At 46.6% G+C, this 21,685-nt stretch overlaps 1 long non-coding RNA gene across 1 annotated transcript in view; it reads right to left on the bottom strand.

Annotated features, from left to right (window-relative positions):
* Nucleotides 1-697: 697 nt before the first annotated feature.
* The window catches only part of LOC308256370, a 36,449-nt gene continuing 15,461 nt past the window's right edge, over nucleotides 698-21,685 (bottom strand). The window contains exons 3-6 of the long non-coding RNA XR_013961448.1: nucleotides 3,808-3,952; nucleotides 2,549-2,602; nucleotides 1,701-1,871; nucleotides 698-1,410 (exon numbers count right to left, since the gene is read on the bottom strand). This is a non-coding gene — a long non-coding RNA (uncharacterized lncRNA). The remainder of the gene's footprint in view (nucleotides 1,411-1,700; nucleotides 1,872-2,548; nucleotides 2,603-3,807; nucleotides 3,953-21,685) is intronic.

The raw sequence follows: 21,685 nt of genomic DNA, 5'->3' as shown, positions 1-21,685 counted from the left end.
AGACCCAGCGTCTCCAAAGCCCAGTGTTCTCATTCAGGAGCTGGTAGAGTGCAAGAATGCATTTTAAAGGATATTTCACAACCCAAAGCATTTTTAAGTTTCTCAAAGTTAAGTGGATGGTCACTGAACATGGATACGAAATGCATTTACACTATAAAGAGTTCCTTAAATGTTATTTTTAGTTTTTTTCTCATAAGAATAATACAGGATCATCTTAGGAATTAAAAAAGAATAGTATAAAGTAAAAGAAAAAACTTCTTTCCACTATCCAAGGTTAACCATTGTGAACATTTCAAATTTATTTCCTTTGGTCTTTTGTAAATTTATATATCCAAAAACCTTTTTTAGGTGATACTATTTATTTATTTATTTTAATATATGTTGTATTGACTTCAGAGAGGAAGGAAGAGGGTGGGAGAGAGATAATAATATCGAAGAGAAAGAATCATTGATCATCTTCATCCTAAAAGCCCCCTACTGGGGATGGATCCCACAGCCAGGGCATGTGCCCTGACAGGGACCCGATGCATGACCTCCTGGTTCATAGATCAATGCTCAACTACTGAGAATGCCTCCAGGTCAAGATGATACTATTTATTACGTGTGTATCCTGATTTGTTTTCTTTAGTTATGGTGTTTGCATTCCACTACATCTATAACCACTTTGTCCCCATTTATTAAGGCACTGTTTATTTTTCCCAGCTTTATTGAGAAATAATTGATATACACCACTGTATAAGTTTAAGGCAGACAGTTCTGTGGTTTGATTTACATACATTGTGAAATGATTACCACATTGGGTTCAGCTAACATCCATCATGTGACAAACCAACATTGAAATCTCTAATGAAATTTGAGTTAGTTTGTTTCTTGTAAGTCAAATCTACAATTCTTACTATTACAGAAATGCTGTGCTATTTGCAAAAATGAGCTTTTACTTGGAATTAAAGTGCAGATTGTGGTGGGTCTGCAGGCTGGGGTCTACAGCCCTGGCCTCTTGCCCTTGACCCTGTGCCTGTTCACATGCAGTTCCTCTCTCCTTCCAGACTTCACATGAGGCTGGTGATGGATGTGCTGCCCCTCCTGGAAGGGCTCCACAGTCTGTCTTCCCACCACTGAGTGGCAAAGGTGAGAGCGCACTGTGTCAGGCTGTGGAGCATATGAAGTTCAGACCTCACTTCTGTCTGGGCAGCTCTGGGGGTGACCTCAGCACCAGCGTGCGCAGAGCCTGTGCTGGCCTCCGGGGTGTGCTCTGTGCGGGCCCAGCTCACCCACAACTCCTCTCCCCCTGCATCTCAGCCACCTTCCAGATCCTTCTGCTAGACGCTCTGGTTCTCTCAGAACCTTAGACTCCTCTCCCACCATGAGCTGTGTTGAAGCTTCATATAACAGGATGGTTTTCAGAGCAAACTGGCAAGTAAAAAAGAAAAAAAAAAAACATTAGCAGAATTCACCCCAATATTTTAGAGTCCAGGGCCCCAATTTCCCAGGTCCTCACCAGAGATGGGTTTTTCCTCAGCATTTGAGGGGCTTATGCCCAGGCCATGGCTTTAGAGCTAGTCCAGGAGATAAGAGGGAAGGGTCCAGGGCAGCCCCCACTCTGGCTCCCACAGGCCCCTGGTCCAGTCCCCTCTGAGTCATTCCCTTCCTGCTCACAAAGCAGTGCTCAGATTCACTGTCTTCAAGATTAATCAGCTCACCACTGTGCTGGTCACTTGTCAGGTTCTCACTTCTATCCCCCGTCTTCCCACTGCTACTCTCTCTCTGGAGTCCGCATTTCCTGTTCTGTCTGAGATGGTGGTTGTCCTCGTTGGGAGGACAGCTGGCCATAGACCTGCTCCATCTTGTGGTTCAGAATGATATGTTGTCTTCTTTGGAGAGGAAGAAAAGGAAGAAAGAATATGGATCTGGACATCAAGTAGCCTTCTTTAGAAATACATGGAGAGGGTTTTCTTTTTTCTTAGTACTTTGAAGTGCTCTGCGGATTTGCTTGAGGTACTTTTATTTTATTGTTCTCTATGAGGAAGGTGACTGAGTTGGCTGGCTGCACAGGTACAGAAACAAGAGTGTGAGTGTGCTGGCCTATGTGCCAAGATGCAAGGTGTTTGTGCTGTTCTGCGTTTCTGAGCCTCTCTCACCATGTGAGTCAGGTCTGGCCAGAGGCAAGAACATCTGTGAGGGGCTGCTCTCAGGCCTTCCTGAAAGCACTCGTCTGTCTGACCTCTACCCCTTTGGTCTGTGCTCATTGTCAGCTGAATCCACAAGCCAGAGGAGCTCTGGAGCCCTGATTCACTGTGTGGAGAGGACAAGCTTTGGTGGCTTCCTGGCCCACATCATGGAACACAAGGAGCAAGATTTTACTGGGTTCAGACACTGAAACATTCTTTATGACAGCCCAAACTATTACCCTAATGATACAGTCTAAGATGAACAATTAGAACCTCCCTGAGTGCACCACTGAGTAAAGTGTCAGACATTTGATGAGGGACACTTCGTCTCTCATCTTCAGTTAACCCCCTAAAAATGGGGGTGTGTTGATTTCACTCACCAGCATTACTTTTTCCATCACCCAGTCAAGTTGACAGGTAAATTGGAGCCATCTCTGGAAGGAGAGAGCATATGAAGACAAGGTATTAGTTTTACCTTAATTTTAAGTACCACTCTGCTGAGTACACAGAGAAAAATTGTTTATCCTTCCTGACCTTTAACAGAGCATAAATGTTGTTTGTGCAGTTGTGATCTATTGATGATTAAAAGGCACATGCTACAAACGACAATGTACCCTTCCTTCATCCTTGTCCCTGGGTAGCATCACTTCTGGGTACTGTGCCCAGGACCCAACCAAGATACCGAGGAGTGAATCTGCTCTGTTGACAGGACCCTGGCCCAGCATTCCTGGAATGGCACAACAGGTTCATGCTTGTCACTTGGTCGATGTGGTTAATGAAGCAGAGGGTCACTGTGGGAGGACTGTGCTGCCCATGTTGTGTTTGTGAGATGGTTAAAAGGTTTGGAAGCTCCTTTAAGAAACCAGGTGGTACAGTGAAGGAGCTGTTCACCCTAGTGATCGCCTTAGAAGTGGCTGAGACACAGCAGCTTTATTAAAGGCTGTGGAAAGCCCGTGATGGGATGAGAACGTAGCTGTGGAGATTGCTGGTCTGGATGGTGGCCCTCAACCCCACTGACTCCCAGTACCCCGCAGTAATTCCTTATACTCAGCCCGACCCCAACTGGACTTGCTGGGCCAGAATCTCTGGGGCAAGGAAACCAAATCTGGGTCACCCCTTTTATTCTTTAACCTTTTAAAAAATGTACTTGTGGATTCACATTATTTGTTAGAGATAATGCAGAGGTGGCCCAGCTAATCTGACCTGTTTTTCCTCAATAATATCTTAGAAAAATCTCACAACCACGATACTGACATTGACCCCACCACCCAGTAAGGGCCGGTTTCCTGATTCCCTTTGTGCCCATTTTCTCGTGTGAGTATTGAGTCCTGTGCTCTTTCATCACGTGCATTCGCCATGCGGTCCAGATAAGGAACAGCTCTACCGGATTCCCCTGCACAGAGGACAGTGCCTTCTTTTTTAAAAAATATTTTTATCACAGTCAAATGTACACAATGAAATTTACCATTTTAACTATTTTTCAATTCGCAGTTCAGTGGTGTTAAGTAGAGGCATATTGTTGTGTTGCCGGCACCACCATCATCTCCATCACTGTTCTCATCTTCTCCAACTGAAGCTCTGTCCCCACTAAACAACAACACTGCATCCACTCCCTCACCCCTGGTACCCTCCATCTTACCTCTGTCTATGACTCTGATGGCTCCAGGAACTTCATGTGAGAGGGATCTCACAGTATTTGTCTTTCTGTGACTGGCTTATTTCACTGAGCGTCATGTCTTCAGGGTGAATCCAGGTTGTAGCATGTGTCACAATGTCTTATTTTTCTAAATTGAATTTATTGGGGTGAGTTTGTTAATGACATTATGTAGCTTTCAGGTATACAGTTCTATACTACATCATCTGTATGATGAATTATGTGTCTCACCGCCCTTCCCCCTCCCCCAGGTCAGGTCTCCTTCCATCACAATTTATCCTTTCTAAACCCTCTTCTACACACACCCCTTTCTCTCTGATAATCACCAAACTACTCTGTCTACTAGTTTTTTTTCTTTGCTTAATCCCTTCATCTTTTTCACCTAGTCCCCCAACCTCTCTCCCTTCTGACAGCTGTCTGTTTTCTATAACTATGAGCCTGATTCTATTTTGATTGTAGTTTATTTTGTTCATTAGATTCCACATATAAGTGAAACCATAAGGAACTTGTATTTCTATGACTGGCTTACTTCACATCACTGAGCATAACACTCACCAGCTCCATCCATGCTGTGCCAAAAGATGAGATTTCCTTTTTGGGTGTGCGGGTGAGTAGTATTCCGTTGTGTCTAATGTTTCACAGCTTTGTCTCCGCTTATCTGCTGCTGGGCACATGGTCTGCTGTTAAATCTTCGCTATTGTAAATAATGCTGCAGTGAATATAGGGGTGCATGTATCCTTTCAGATCAGTTTCCGATTTCTGCAGATATATTCTCAGAAGTGGAAATGCTAGGTCATAAGGCAGCTCTATTTTCAATTTTTGAGGAAACTTCATACTGCTTTCCACAGTGGTTACACCAATATGCATTCCTACCAAGAGTACATTTTCTCCACATCTTCACCAGCACTTGATGTTTATTTATTTATTGATGATAGCCATTCTGACAGATGTGAGGTGATTCCTCATTGTGATTTTCATTTCTATTTCTGTAATGATTAGTGATACTCAGCATCTTTTTATTTGTGTAGTGGTCATCTGCAGGTCCTCGTTGGAGAAGTGTCTAATTAGGTCCTTTGCCCATTTTTAAATTGGATTCTTTAATTTTTTATGATGTTGAGTTTTATAAGTTCTTTATAAATTTTGGATATTAAGCCTTTATGAGATGTATCATTGGTAAATATGTTCTCCCATTCATTGTGTTGCGTTTTCATTTTGTTGATGGTTTCCCTTGCTGTGCAACAACTTTTTAGTTTGGTGTAGTCCCATTTGTTTACTTTTTCTTTTGTTTCCCTTGCCCAAATAGATATATCAGAATAAAGAATATTGCTATGAAAATTTATTACCTTTATTTTCTTCTAGAATTTTTATGGTTTCGAATCTCACATTCAAGTCTTTAATCCATTCTGAATTTATTCTTCTATATGGTGTAAGAAGGTCAACTGCTTTCATTTATTTTTGTACATATCTGCCTAATTTTCCCAATAGCATTTATTGAATGGACTATCTTTATCACATTGTATGTTCTTGTGTCCTTTGTCAGATATTAATTGACCATAAATGCATGGGTTTATTTCTGGGCTTTTTATTCTGTTCCAATGATCTGTATGTCTGTTTTATGCCAGTACCATGCTCTATTTATTACTCTGGCCTTGTAGTATAGTTTGATATCAGTTAGTATGATTCCTCCAACTTCGTTCTTCTTTCTCAAGATCACTGTGGCTTTGGTTTGATTTTATTTTGTTTCATTTGTGCGTGTGTGTGTTTATTGGTTTGTTTTTGTGTGTGTATGTGTGTTGTTTTTTGTTTTTGTTTTTGTTTTTGGTACTTCCATATAAATTTCTGTGATATTTGTTGTATCTCTCTGAAATATGACATTGGACATTTTAATGATGTTAATTCTTCCTATCTATGAATACCAGATATGCTTTTACTTATTTGTATCTTCTTCAACTTCTTCCTTCCTTCTTTCTTCCTTCCTTCTTTCTTCCTTCCTTCCTTCCTTCCTTCCTTCCTTCCTTCCTTCCTTCCTTTCTTCCTTCCTTCCTTCCTTCCTTCCTTCATTTCTTTTCTTCCTTCCTTCCTTCCTTCCTTCATTTATTTTCTTTCTTCCTTTCTTTCTTTCTTTCTTTCTTTCTTTCTTTCTTTCTTTCTTTCTTTCTTTCTTTCTTTCTTTTCTTCCTTCCTTCCTTCCTTCCTTCCTTCCTTCCTTCCTTCCTTCCTTCCTTTCTTTCTTTCTTTCTTTCTTTCTTTCTTTCTTTCTTTCTTTCTTTCTTTCTTTCATTCTTTCTTCTTTCTTTCTTTCTTCCTTCCTTCTCCTTCCTTCCTTTCTTCCTTCCTTCCTTTCTTCCTTCCTTCTCCTTCCTTCCTTTCTTCCATCCTTCCTTCCTTTCTTTTTTGTATGTGTGAATCCTCATCAGAGGATGTTTTTTCCTTTGCTTTTTGAAAAAGTGAGCAAGGGAGAGAGTAATCAACAGAGGGAGGGTGGCGGGGAGTAAGAGAGGGAGAGAGAGACAGAGACAGAGAGAGAGAAACAATGATATGAGAGAGACACATTGATTGGTTACTTCCTGCAATCACCCAAAAGGTGGCCATGGATCAAAGCTGTAATCCACAAATGTGTTCTTGACTGGAAATGGAACCTGTGACCCTTCGATGTATGGCCTGACATTCTAACCACTTGGTAACACTGGTCAGGGTTTCAATTTCTTTCTTCAGTGTCTTTTAATTTTTTGAGTACTGGTCTTTTACAGACTTGGTTAAATGTAATTTTAGGTATTTTTTTTTTTATGCGAATGTGAATGAGATTTTTCCTTAGTTTCCTTTATGAGTCTTCATTATTGGTATATAAAAATGCAGCTGATTTCTGGATATTTATTTTCTATCTTGCTCTGTCCTGAATTCATTTATCAGTTCTACAGTTTTTTTTTTTTTTTTTTTTTTTTATGGAATCATTTGAATTCTCTATATACAGTATTATGTCATCTCCAAATGATGACAGTCATACTTCTTTTTTTCCAGTTCAAATGCTTTTCATTTCTTCTTTTTTTCTTCTAATTGCAGTGGCTAGGACTTCCAACACTATGTTGAATATGTATGGTGACAGCAGACATCCCTGACTTGCTCCTGATTTGAAGAAAAATGCTTTTACCTTTTTTCCCTGGAGTATGATGTTGGTGGTAGGTTTGTCTTATATAGTCTTTATTATGTTGAGGTGCAGTCCCTCTATTCACACTTAGCTGAGCATTTTTATAATGAATGGGTGCTGATTTTTCTTGAATGCTCTTTCTGCATCTATTGTTATAACCGTGTGATTTTTATTCTTCATTTTGTATCATAACTGTATCATGTTTTTTATGTGCAGATACTATACCAAGCTTACATGCCTGGAATAAATCCCACTTTTTAATGTGTTATTGGATCCAGTTTGCCAATATTTTGTTGAGGATTTTAGCATCTGCAGTCATCAGGGATATTGGCTTATAATTTTCTTTTTTATATAAAGTCTTAAACTGGTTTTGGGATTAGGATAATTCTGGACTCATGAAATGAGCTTGGGAGTGTCCCCTTGTCTTGGATGTTTTGGATGAGTTTTAGGAGAACAGGCATTAGTTCTTCACTGAATGTTTGATGAAATGCAATGTGAAGCCATCCAGTGCAGCACGTGTGTTGGTTGAGTGGTTGTTTTCTCTTTTAATCCTCACTCAAGGATATTTTTTCCAATGATATATATATATATATATATATATATATATATATATATATATATATTTTTTTTTTTTTTTAGAAAGAGAAGAGGGAAGTAGGGAAGGAGAGAAAGAGAGGGAGAGAGAGAGAGAGAAAGAGAGACGTGAGATACACACATCAAATGGTTGTCTCACACACACACCTCAACAGGCAGCAACGGTGAACCTGCAATCCAGGTACGTGCCCTTGACTGGCAATTGAACCCAGATCCTTGTGTGTGTGGACCATAGCTCTAACCACTGACCCACAATGGTCTGTGCTTCATTGATCTCTGTTTACTGTTTTGTTTATTTCTGCTCTGATCTTTATTATTTCCTTTATTCTCCAAGCTTTGTGGTGTATGTTATTCTTTTGCACTAGTTCCTCTAAGTGTAAAGTTCGATGATTATTTCAGATTTTTCTTGTTCCTTGAGGTAGGCCAGTGATGTTATGAATTTCCCCTTAGGACTGCTTATGCTGTGTTCCATAGAGTTAGGCGTGTTGTGCTCTCATTTCCATGTGCTTCAAGGTATCATTTCATTATTTCCTTGATCTCCTTGTTAACCATTCATTGTTTAGTAACATGTTAATTAGCGTCCAACATTTCCTGTGTTTTACAGGTTTTTTTTTCTTTTTCTGTTTTTTTTAATCAGATAATTATTAATTTTTATTGTGGTCAAATAAATACAAGATTTACAGTTTTTACCACATTTAAGTATACATTAAGTATATTGACATTGTGCAAATCTCACCACCATCTATCTCCAGATTTTTTTTTTTTGCTTTTGATGGCTTTTATTTCATTCTAATAAATTTATTGTGACAGAGTGGTTTTAGGTGTGTACAATTCTGTAATAGATCACCTGTATGTCATTTTTTCTTAATGACTTCTAGTTTTATACAGTTATGGTGAGGAAAGACTCTTGATATGATTTCAATCTTCTTAAATTAACTGAGACTGTTTTTGTGCCCTAACATGTGGTCTATGCGAGAAAATGTTGCACGTCCACTTAAAAAGAATGTATATTCTACTGCTTCAGGGTGAAATGCTCTGAAGATACCAATTAAATCCATTAGATCTAGTGTGTTATTTAAGGCCATTCTTTCCTTCTTGATTTTCTGTGTGGAAGATCCGTCTATTGATGACAACTGGGTGTTAAAATCCCCTACTATGTATTATTGTTGGTCTCCCCATTTAGGTATTTCATGATTTGATTTACACATTTAGGTGTGCTTTTGTTGAGAAAATACATGTATCCCATGATTCTATCTTCTTGGTGGATTGCTCCCTTTATCATTATGTGGTATCCTGCTTTATCCCCTAATATAGCCTTTGTTTTAAAGTCTATTTTGACAGCTATGGGTATTACCTCCCACCTTCTTTTTCGTTTGCATTTGCATGAAATGTCTTTTGCCATCTCCTTGCTTTTCTTCTGTGTCTTTTTCATTCTGAAGTGGGTCTCTTGTTGACTGCATATATATGGGTCTTGTTTTCTTATCTATTCAGCTACCATATCTTTCAATTGCAGCAGTTCAGCCTCTTACATTTAAAGTGATTATTCATAGATATGTTTTATTCTTTCAACTCCATTGGCCTTTTATTCCTTCTTGACAGGTCTTATACTGATGGTTTGGTGGTAACGCACTTCTTTTGCTGTTCCTTGTCTCAGAAGCTCTTTATTTCTCCATCAACTTTAAACGACAGCCTTGCTGGGTAAAGAATTCTTGGTTGAAGATCCTAGCTTTTCATTACTTTGAATATTTTGTGCCAATCCCTACTGGCCTGGTATGTTTCTGTAGAGAAATAAGCTGACAACTCTGTATCTGGTCTATTGCTTGCCTCCACTTCACTTAGCATTTTTTTCTGGAGGTGTCTTTTGTTCTTCAATTCAGGGCATGTTTCTTTGTCTTTGCTTTTTGGCTGCCTCTGTTTTTTTGTTTCTGTGTGAGAATTCAAGTCTTGGTAGTGTGGCTCTGTGTAGTAGGTGTCCTGTGAAACCCAGTGGCAAAGTCTTCTTGGTCACCTGAGCTGAGTGCTCCAGAGATGTCCCCTGTGTGTGTTATGTGAACTTTCCTGTGGTAGTTGATTCTTGATTTCCAGTTACCCTTGTAGGTATCTGGCTGTCTTTCTCTTGTTTTAAGATGTCCTGTCTTTAGTCATTGTCTTTTTAATTGTGATGTATCCTGGCCTTTTTGAGTTCTTCTCGTTTGGGTCTCAGAGCTTCCTGGACTTGTGTGTCTTTTCCTTCACCAGGGTAGGGAAGTGTTCAGTCATTATTTCCTTTAATAGGCTGCAGTCCCTTAGTCTTTCTTTTCTCTTTGTACTCCTATGATGTGGATGTTGCTATGCTTCATGTTGTCCCAAAACATGAAGTCCTCATTTTTAAAACTTTTTTTGCTGCTTTTGTCTTCTGCGACCTTTTCTTCCAAATTGCTAATATGATTCTCTGCTTCATCCAACTATTTATTTCCTCTACTGTACTCTTCGTTTCAGAGATTGTAGTTTTATTTCTGACATGATCTTTCATGTGGCTTAAATGTTCTTTTTCATGCTTACTGTCATTTTTCCAGGTCCCACTGATTACTTTCATTCTTCACTTAATTCTATTAATATCCTTAAAACTATTTTTTTAAAAACACCTTGTATCTGGTATACTGCTTGCCTTCACTTCATTGAGCATTTTTTCTGGATGTATCTTCTGTTCTTGAATTCGGGGTATGTGTCTTTGTCTTCGCTTTTTGGCTGCCTCTGTGTGTTTGTTTCTGTGTATGAGAATCCAAGTCTGGGTAGTGTGGCTTTGTGTAGCTGGTGTCCTGTGGAACCCAACGGCAGAGTCTTCTTGATCACCTGAGCTGAGTGCTCCAGAGACGTCTCCTGCGTTTTATGTGAACATTCCTGTGGTGGTTGATTCTTGATTGCCATTGGCCCTTGCATCTATTGAGTCGATGCTCAGGCTAGTTGGCTGTGACCACATTGGACCCTGCCTACAGTGTATGAGCAGCTGACAGCTGTTGACCACGTGGAGCTCAATTCATCTCACCTGTTCTGGTGCTTGCCTAGATGTCTCTTTGGATATGCCGCTTGTGAGGCTAATTGTATCCTGCTCTGATGTGCTCTGAAGCTGGCCACTGGGAGTGTTGCTCATGGGGCTTCCTAGAAGGGACTCTGGTGCTCACCAATGTCAGATGCTTTATGTGACTGGCCCAGGGCAATCTATTTGGATCTACAAAGCAATTCACAATTTGTGACAGCCTCTGCTGAGGCTGAGTGAGCACAGGAAGGTCCAAGCAGCACACTAAAGCTGGCTTTTACTAGCACTGAGCCTGGGGAAAGGTCAGCAAAAGTCCCAGAGCACCCCGTGTTCTTCCTCTCTGTCTGCCTCCATCTCCTAGGTGCCTGTTAGCCTCAGTCAATGACAGAGCCTCTGGAAGTACTCAAGTTGCAGGAGGTAGGTTCTCAGGGAGTCCCCAGGTAGAGGTGAGTGGTATTCACCAGATTGACGCAAGTTCAAGCTCCGTGTCAGTGTTAGGTCTGAGGCCACTCCACAAATGTCCCAGGGTACAGCAGGTCCAGCTGCCACCTGCTGGGTCCTCACACATCTTTGAGCAGTGTACAGAAGGCACAGACCTGGCATTCTTTGTAGAAGGAGAATGAAAAAGTCAAAAGAGGCTTCTTCCCACATGTAAGATGTCTGGGATCTGTAGTCTGAGAACAGCTGTGTGAGCATAAGGGCTTTGCAGAGGGTCTGTGGATTCTCAAAGGCCAGAGAGCTGCTTCCTGTTGTGGATGATCCTGGGTCCACTGTGAGGAGAGCGAGAGCATGGCGGGATCATGCAGGTGTGATCCAGTCATCATGTAGTGAAAAGCAGAGTCCCCTCTTGCATGGCTGATTTTAGCAGAGTCATCCCTCCATTTCTATCCTGAGAGAACTGCAGCTCTCTCAACCTTCCAACCACATACATGCTCACTGGCTTCCCAGGCTGCACTCTCCTTGCCACCTTTCCTCATGGTTGGGTGAGCCAGGCTGCCTGGAGTGTAGGGAAGGCAGGATAGAGGTCCGTTTGGTGGGTTGAAATGCTATTAGGACCATTAAGGCTTAAATTTATTTTTTCTGTGTCTGTTCCCACACTCGAACTAAGCAGCCAAATTGATGCTTAGCTCGCTCTCAAGGAAGCACAGTTCTGCCTTGCACCCGTGCGACATGTCACCAGAACAGTGAAGGGAGCAACTGGAGGAAGAAGACAGGGCATTCCTCTCCCAGGAGAGCAACACCATCACAGGCATGATGCTGCCTGGAGAGCTGACCCCTGCTGGAGCACTGAAGGCTTTTAGGCACAGAGTGAAATGATCTGATTTATAACTTTTCAAGATCACTCTGATTTGCATTTTTATTTTTATTAAGAATTGTGTGACTAATTTAATTTTTTTCAATTAGAGATGACATTCAATATTAGTTTCAAGTGTACAAAATAGTAGTTAGACATTCATATAACATATAAAGTGATCCCTGATAAGTCTAGCATGAAGTATCATTTAAAAGGTTATTAATCCTATTCATGAGGGCTCCAACCTCATAACCTAACAAACCTCAAAGGCACATCTTTTACTTATTTTTAATCAAACTTATTTGGGTGACAGTCACTAATAAAATTGCATGGATCAGGTGTGCAATTCTATAACGCATCATCTGTTTATTGTATTGTGTGTTCACTGCCTTCAAGTCAAGTCTCCTTGCATCATAGGGGGGATATACCCTCTTTTCCCTCTACCAACCCACCACTCGGTACCCCTACCTCCCATCCCCCACACGCCACTGCCACCTGACACCCCACACCCCGTACCACCAGCCCCACCCCCCTTGATTACCCCAAACCCACCCCCGACACTTACCTCCACACCTACCCCCTCCCGCCACCCCACATCCAACACCCCAAACCTCCCAGTGCCCAACCCCCACCCCCACCTCCCACGCTTCCCCCCACCCAAAACATCCCACCCTCCACCTCCCCCCCCCAACCCCCTTCCCCTTCCCCTGCTTGTGATTTGACATTTGAAATGATATTTGAGATGTGTCTTGAGGGCTCAGGTAGGATTTAGACAGATGAAGAAGGTGAGAATGTTCTTCAGGTACAGAGAGTGGACACTCAGCCTGGAGGCAAGAGAGATGAACACTGGAGAGACCAGAGCATATGCCCCTCAGATGCCTGTGAGTGAGGGGTCAGGGCAGGGAAACAGAAGACCCTTCATGGAGGGAAAAGGCAGAGTGGAAAGGGGACCAACCACAGAGAGGTCAGAGCAGGGGAGTCAGGGGCCCCCATGGGAAGGCAGGGCATGGGTTCAGGGGACCACGGGAGGGGCCGATGAACAGGTAGGACAGGGAACCCTGGGAAGGGGAAGGACTGAGGAACAAGGGCCCCACCACGGGGGGTCAGGATATTCTCCATGGAGGGGTGTGTTTCCCCTGTTACCTATCTCTACTTCCATGTCCCCCCTTCCCTGGCCCCTCCATGGATGGTGCCCTAACCCCACTATCCTGCTCAGACTATGTGGGGTCCTTTGTCCTCCCTGCCCTGCTATCTTCATGGAGGATGCCCTCTACCCGCTGTGCTGCCATCTATTTAAGGACCTGTGCCAAAATCCTTGGTGTCTCAAAGTAGGGCTCCCTATCCCCAGCCTCTCCTGTGCATGGAGGGTTCCGTGTTCCCCCTGCCCTGCTATCTATTTAAGGACCTGTGCCCAAATCCTTGCTGTCTCAAAGTAGGGCTCCCTATCCCCCCAGCCTCTCCTCTCCATGAAGGGTTCAATGTTCCTCGTCCTCCATGCCCTGTCCCCTCCATGTAGACTTCTGTCTCCTCCCGGCCCTTCTCCCTCAAATTGAGGTCCCCTTTCCCCAATGCCTGCCCCTCAAAGTGAGGTTCCCTGTCCCCCTGCAATGCCCCCTCAATGAAGGGTACCTTCTCCCCTTGCCCCAACCCATCAAATTGGAGTTCCCTACACCCCTTTCATGCCCCATCCATGAAGGGTACCTTCTCATTTCTGCAGCTCCCCCTCAAAGATGGTATCCCTGTCCCCCTGCCCTGCCCCCTCTAAGGATAGTTCTATCTCTTCCCGGACCTGCTCAGTCAAAGTGGGGTTCCCGATCCTCCAGCCCTCCCCTCTGCATGGAGGGTTCCCTGTTTCCCTTCTCCTCCCTGCCCTGCCCTCTCTAATTTGGGTTCCCTTTCTTCCTTCCCTGCCCCTGCCTGGAGTGTTTACTGTTCCCACTTTCCTGTCCCTTCAACTTGGCTTCCCTGTCCCCCAGCTCTGACCTCTCTATGAAGAGTTGCCTGTCCACACTGTCCTGCCCCTGCCTGGAGAGTTCCCTGTCCCCCCTGCCCTGTCCCCTCCCACTTGGGTTCCCTCTGCCCCTACCATCCACACTTCCTGGAGGGTCCCCTCTCCTCCCTGCCCTGCCCCCTGCATGGAGGGTTTCCTGTCCCCACTATCCTATCCCTCCAAGTGGGCTTCCCTGTCCCCCAGCTCTTACCTCTCTAGGAAGGGTTCCCTGAACACACTGTTCTGCCTCTGCCCGGAGGGTTCCCTGTCCCCCTGCCCTGTTCCCGCCCAGAGGGTTCTCTGTCCCCCTGCCCTGTCCCCTCCATGGAGGGTCCCCCCTCCTCCCTCTACTCACCCCTCTATGGAGGGTCCTCTCTCTTCCCTGCCCTCACCCCTCCATGAAGAGTACCCTCTCCTCCCTGTCCTGTCCCCTCAATGGAGGGTTCCCTTCCCCAAACCCTGCCCTTCCATGGAGGGCACAGTCTACTCCCTGCCCTCTCCCCACCATGGAGGGTACCCTCTCCTCCCCTCCCTGACCCCTCCATGAAGAGTCCCCTCTCCTCCCTGCTCTCACCCCTCCATGGAAGGTCCCCTCTCTTCCCTGCCCTGTACCCTCAATGGAAGGTTCCCGTCCCCCTACCCTGCCACCTCCATGGCGGGTCCCCTTTCCTCCCTTGCCTCTCTCCTCCATAGAGGGTCCCCGCTTTTCCTTGCCCTGCCCGCCATGGAGAGTCCCCTTCCTCACTGCCCTCACCTCTCTATGGAGGTTCCCCTCTCCTCCCTGCCCTTTCCCCTTCATGGAGGGTCCCCACTACCCCTGCCCTCCCTCCTCCATGAAGATTCCCATCACTTCCCTGTCTTCTCTTCATGGAGATTCCCCTTCCTCCATGCCCTCAAGTGCCATGGAGGGTTCCCTCTCCTCCCTGCTCTGTCCCCTCAATGGAAGTTTCCCATCCCCCTATCTTGCAACCTCCATTTTGGTCCCCTCTCCTCCCAGCCCTCACCCCTCCATGGAGGTTTCCGATCCCCTACTCTGTCCCCACCATGGAGACTACCCTCTCCTTCCTGCCCTCACCCCTCTTGGAGGGTTCCCATCCTGTACCCTGTCCCCTCTATTTAGGGTCCCCTCTCCTCCCTGCATTCACCTGTCCATGGAGGGTTCCCATCCCCTACACTGTACCCTCCATGGAGGGTCCATCTCTTCCGTGTATTCACCCCTCCATGGAGGATTTCCATCGCCTACCCTTACCCTTTATGGAGGGTCCCCTCTCCTTCCTGCCCTCACCCTTTAATGGAAGGTTCCCATCCCCTACACTGTCCCTTCCATGGCGGGTCCCCTCTCCTCCCTACCCTCAACCCTCAATGGAGGGTTCCCAACTCCTGCGCTGTTCCCTCCATGGAGGGTCCCCTCTCCTCCCTGCCCTCACCCTTCAATGGAGGGTACCCATCCCCTACCCTGTCCCCTCAATGGAGGTTCCCCTGTCCTCCCTGCCCTCACAATGGAGGGTTCCCATATCCTACCCTGACCCTTCCATGGAGGGTCCCCTCTCTTTTCTGCCCTCACCCCTCCATGGAAGGTTCCCATCCAGTACCCTGTCCCCTCCATGGAGGGTCCCCTCTCCTCCCTGCCCTCACCCCTCAATGGAGGGTTCCCATCCCCTATCCTGACCCCTCCATGGAGGGTCCCCTCTCCTCCCTGCCCTCACCCCTCAATGGAGGGTTCCCATCCCCTACCCTGACCCTTCCACGGAGTGTCCCCTCTCATTTCTTCCCTCACCCCTCCATGGAGGGTTCCCATCCCGTACCCTGTCCCCTCCATTGAGGCTCCCCTCTCTTCCCTGCATTCATCCCTCAATGGAGGGTTCCCATCCCTTACACTGTCCCCTCCATGGAGGTTCCCCTCTCCTCCCTGCCCTCACCCCTCAATGGAGGGTTCCCATCCCCTACCCTGTCCCCTCCATGGAGATTCCCCTCTCCTTCCTGCCCTCACACCTCAATGGAGGGTTCCCATCCTGTACCCTGACCCCATCCATGGAGGGTCCCCTCTCCTCCCTGCCCTCACCCCTCAATGGAGGGTTCTCATCCTCTACCCTTACCCCACCCATGGATGATCCTCTCTCCTCCTTGCCCTCACCCCTCCATGGAGGGTTCCCATCCCCTACCCTGACCCTTCCATTGAGGGTCTCCTCTCCTCCCTGCCTTCACCCCTCAATGGAGGGTTCCCATCCCCTACCCTGACTCTTCCTTGGAGGGTCCCCTCTCCTTTCTTCCCTCAACCCTCCATGGAGGGTTCCCATCCCCTATCCTGACCCCTCCATTGAGGGTCTCCTCTACTCCCTGCCCTTACCCCTCAATGGAGGGTTCCCATCCCCTACCCTGACCCTTCCATGGAGTGTCCCCTCTCCTTTCTTCCCTCACCCCTCCATGGAGGGTTCCCATCCCGTACCCTGTCCCCTCCATTGAGGGTCCCCTCTCTTCCCTGCATTCACCCCTCCATGGAGGGTTCCCATCCCTTACACTGTCCCCTCCATGGAGGGTCCCCTCTCCTCCCTGCCTTCACCCCTCAATGGAGGGTTCCCATCCCCTACCCTGTCCCCTCCATGGAGATTCCCCTCTCCTTCCTGCCCTCACACCTCAATGGAGGGTTCCCATCCTGTACCCTGACCCCATCCATGGAGGGTCCCCTCTCCTCCCTGCCCTCACCCATCAATGGAGGGTTCTCATCCTCTACCCTGACCCCATCCATGGAGGGTCCCCTCTCCTCCCTGCCCTCACCCTTCAATGGAGGGTACCCAACCCCTACACTGTCCCCTCCATGGATGATCCTCTCTCCTCCCTGCCCTCACCCCTCCATGGAGGGTTCCCATCCCCTACCCTGACCCTTCCATTGAGGGTCTCCTCTCCTCCCTGCCTTCACCCCTCAATGGAGGGTTCCCATCCCCTACCCTGTCCCATCCATGGAGGTTCCCCTCTCCTTTCTTCCCTCACCCCTCCATGGAGGGTTCCCATCCCCTACCCTGTCCCCTCCATGGAGGGTCCCCTCTCCTCCCTGCCCTCACCCCTCAATGGAGGGTTCACATCCCCTACCCTGTCCCCTCCATGGAGGTTCCCCACTCCTCCCTGCCCTCACACCTCAATGGAGGGTTCCCATCCCCTACCCTACCCCATCCATGGAGGGTCCTCTCTCCTCCCTGCCCTCACACCTCAATGGAAGGTCCCATCCCCTACCCTGACCCCATACATGGAGGGTCCCCACTCCTCCCTGCCCTCACCCTTCAATGGAGGGTACCCATCCCCTACACTGTCCCCTCCATGGATGGTCCTCTCTCCTCCCTGAGCTCACCCCTCCATGGAGGGTTCCCATCCCCTACACTGACCCCTCCATGGAGGGTCTCCTCTCCTCTCTGCCCTCACCCCTCAATGGAGGGTTCCCATCCCCTGCCCTGACCCTTCTATTGAGGGTCCCCTCTCTTTCCTGCCCTCACCCCTCAATGGAGGGTTCCTATCCCCTACCCTGACCCCATCCATGGAGGGTCCCCTCTCCTCCCTGCCCTCACCCCTCAATGGAGGGTTCTCACCTCCTGCACTGTTCCCTCCATGGAGGGTCGCCTCTCATCCCTGCCCTCACCCCTCTATGGAGGGTACCCATCCTCCACACTGTCCCCTCCATGGAGGGTTCCCATCCCCTACCCTGACCCCTCCATGGATGGTCTCCTCTCCTCCCTGCCCTCACCACTCAGTGGAGGTTTCCCATCCCCTACACTGCCCCTCCATGGAGGGTCGCTTCTACTCCCTGCCCTCTTCCCTCCATAGAGGCTCCCATCTCTTCCCTGACCCCCCTCCATGGAGGGTACTTTCTCCCTAACCTACCTCTCCATGGAGGGTTCACTGCCTCCCCTGCCCTGGCCCCTCCATGGAGGGTGCCCTCTCCCCCTGCCCTGGCCCCTCCATGCAGGGTCTTCTGTTTCCCTGCCCTGTCCCATCACTCACAGGCTCTGAGAGGTATGTGCTCCGGTTCCCAGTGTTCATCTCTCCTGCCTCTAGGCCGTGTCCACTTTCTGTACCTGAAGCACATCTCACCATCTTCATCTGCCTAAATCTTGCCTGGCTCTCAGGACACATGTCAAATATCATTTCAAATGTCAAATCACCAAGAAATCTTTCAAATTATAAATCAAATCACCCTATTCTCAAGCCTAAAAGCCTTCATGCTGTGACAGCATTTTCAAGCCACACTGTGGCCCTTTCTTTGCCCCCCTGCCCTCTGCTGTGCCCATCCAGCCTGGCTGTCCTTGCCCTGGGGCACTGACTCCCATTTTCAGGTGGCTTCCCCAGATTTCCATGTGGCCAGCTCTGTCTCAACAGCCAGGTCTAAGTTTAAATATCTTGGGGAGCCTTTCCCCAGCCTGCTGGGGAGTAACACTGTTGGGGAGCCCCCACCCAGCTATATGAGGTATCACCTGGCAATAGGTCACAGTACTAACAGAGGTCAGAATGGTAAGACAGGTCATTGAGGTAACCTAGCAACCCTTCCAGGTCAGCCAGTTGGGCTAACCTCTCAAGTTTTCTTCTGTTGTTGTTGTTTGAAGTCAGTAAATACACATTTATGGACACCAACACACCCTAGGCCCTCTTCAGAAATCACAGTAGGTGTGGCTCAACCCGAGGCCCTTGCCCTCAGTAACCAAGGGTTCCTGAAAGTGAAAACTGGGAAGCGGGTGGGTCAAAGGAGAAGGGAGGGACTCATCTTGGCTGGCTGGCTTTGATGCTGAAGGAAGGGACCAATGGCCAGATTTTGGGAGCCTCCAGGAAGCTGGGAGTGGCTTTGGCAGGGACACAGAAGGAAACTGTCTGATAAGGAATGCATTCTGCCAGCTCCCCATGACCAGGCCCCCCCGGAGCTTCCTTGGAGGAGCAGAACCTAAGGAACCGCCTCAGGTTTCTGACCCACAGCACCTGGGATCCCAAACTTTGTCCTGTGAGCCACTGCGTTTGAGGTCATTGGTTAGGGCAGTGGTTGGCAAACTCATTAGTCAACAGAGCCTAGTATCAGCAGTACAACGATCGAAATTTTTTTGGGAACCAAATTTTTTAAACTTAAACTTCTTCTAACGCAACTTCTTCAAAGTAGACTCGCCCAGGCCGTGGTATTTTGTGGAAGAGCCACACTCAAGGGGCCAAAGAGCCTCATGTGGCTCTGAGCCACTGTTTGCCGACCACGGGGTTAGGGCACCAATAGAAATCCTTGCAGTCCCTGTGGCTCCCTAGTCATATAAGCCAAGTCTGTTTTCTTCAAGGCTCTTCGTATCTCCTGAAATAAAGCGTTGCCTTGGTTCTTGTTGGCCTGTCTGTCTCTCAGCCCCTCTCATCACCTGAAAGGTGACCTGTGAAGGCCCTGCCCCCAGACCCAGGTGGCAGGCCCACACTTGCTGAATGAATTCCTGAGCAAAGAGCTCTTTTCTGATTTCATAAATTTTATATCTGTAATAAACATGATTCATTAACATGTACATACATATGATACCTTAAACCTCTTTAGGACATCCCACATAGATACACGACATTTTTAAAAATCTTATTTTTTTGTCCAAACTCCTGTCTCAATTGTTTTTGTACAGAAATGCAGTAGCTGCTTTGGGAACTGCCTCTGGGAGGGAGAGGGTTCTGACTGCAGACCAGGTTCACGCCAGGATCTGTCTCCTGCCCCTGGTTTTTCCAAGACAAGCCCTTTGGCTTCTGGTGGCCAGTTGACCCATGATGCTCCTGACACCTCATCTCATGTTCCCCAGCCTGGTGTTGCTTCCTGCGGGGCCTGCATTCTGATCCTGGAGCTTCAGCCCCCTGTTATCCTAATTCCCTGAGTTCTAGTTCACTTCTTACTTGGGGACCAGGAATTGCAGCCATTGGAAGTGGGGGCAGCTCAGATGCTGTTTGCTCCTGGCTGCTGGCCTGCAGGGGGTGCAGGTGGTGTGGGGCATCACTCCCAAAAACCCCCAATAGCTGGCCCCTCCTTTATGACAGCACCCCTCTTGGTTCCCTTTGAGTTTTCCAGGACAGTTTGTTCGACAGAGTGATGTTGGGTGTCTGGAACCATAAAGCAGAGGTGATGTTAGGATTCCAGGTCAGGACACATGGCCAGGTTTCTGGCTGGATCCTCAGTAGGGGGAGTGCAGGAGGCAGCTAGCCAATGGATCTCTTTCATCATTAATGTCACTCTCTCTCTCTCTCTCTCTCTCTCTCTTACTTTCTCCCTTTGAAATAAATAAAAATATATTCAAGATACTTCCATCTCATAGTGGCAAAAAGGATTTTATAATTATAACTAGAGGTCCAGTGCATGAAAACCCATGGATTCAGGGTGGGGTCCCTTGGTCCTGCTGGTGGCTGAGCAGAGCTCCTCCTCTGGGAGCTCAGGGACCACTGAAGCCGATCCTGCATTTAGTGTCTGCCCCCTGGTGGTCAGTGCACCTCATAACCACTGTTGTTCCAGCTCAGTCGGCCTTAGGGTCAATTTACATAGTACCATTTTATTATATAGGATTTTTCTAAAGTAAATGCTCCAAGAAGAGGGAAGTCGTGGGCCAACAGTCCTGAAGAAGTATTTCTAAAGTTTAGTGAAATCCAGGGGAACATGAAGGCCTCTTGTACAAAACTTTTATTATCTTCTTTTCTACGATAAGCTTTCCAAACTGTAATTTCCCTCTAAAACTACCTCAGCTGCAAACCACAGTTCTAATATCTCTTAATTATTTTAATTCAATTTTTTTCTTATTTTCATGTGATTCCCTCTTTGACCCATGGGTTATTTAAAAGTTTATGGCTTGGTTTTCAAACATTTGAGGATTTTCTAGTTATCTATGTTTCTTTATAAATTAAATTGACTGTGATCAGAATGCACACTCTGATTTTAGGCCTTGGAAACAGCCTGTGATCTATAATTGTAAATATTTCCTGTGCACTCAAAGTGAACTAGTGCTCTCCATTTGTGGGGTGTGATTCTCTCAAAGTTTCAGGTCTAGTTGCTGAGACCTAGTCTAAATCTCCTACACTCCTCTGTTTTCTGCTTGTTCTTTTGATATCAGTCACCCTTTCAAGGTAGGATTTGGCAAATGCCTTGAGAGGAGATGGCAGGCAGATGTGGTGGGTACTTCCCTGTGGTTTCTGCCTCTGACATTCTGTTCGTCAAATGCCCAGCTTCTTGGTCACCTTGAATTTCAACTTCTGTCTCATCCTTAGTCCCATGTGATGACCACTGCCTACTTGAACTTCATTCCTATGTGCTCTTCACTGTAATCATAATCACCATACTTGAACGAGACAAATGGCCAATAAATGTTATTTTTCCTTTTTAATACTCGTCACTTGCTTGTGAAATCTGGGGTCGAAAAGCAGACTCATGTTGTTTACAAAGACGTGTGTGTGTGTGTGTGTGTCTTTGCTGTGTGTGTGAGCTTTACAAGATTTAAAGTACATTTGTTCTTAACAAATTTTGTACTCAAAAGAAAAATGAAAAAAGTTTTAAAAAATAATTTAAAAATGAAGGTATATTCAATGTGCAAATTCTATATATATATCACGGACCATAGACAATAAAAATTATTTTAATAATGATTTAAAGAATTGTGAAGGTATATGTCTGAGTCTACTTTTTGTCTTCTTGGCTCTGACGGAAGAGGAAGAAGACATTCTCTGGCCACCGATTGTGTCACAAGTAGGAAATGACTGAGCTTGTGGGTGAGAGAGCACAAGGAGCCACAGGTCGTCCCCGCACAGATGAGGGAAAGCCCCTGGATTTGCTGCTGTGGACCCCAATCTTCTTAATAA

The sequence above is a fragment of the Plecotus auritus genome (genome assembly GCF_963455305.1).
Source record: "Plecotus auritus genome assembly, chromosome: 8".
Taxonomy (NCBI): Eukaryota; Metazoa; Chordata; class Mammalia; order Chiroptera; family Vespertilionidae; genus Plecotus; species Plecotus auritus.
This window is presented reverse-complemented; position numbering and strand designations above follow the sequence as displayed.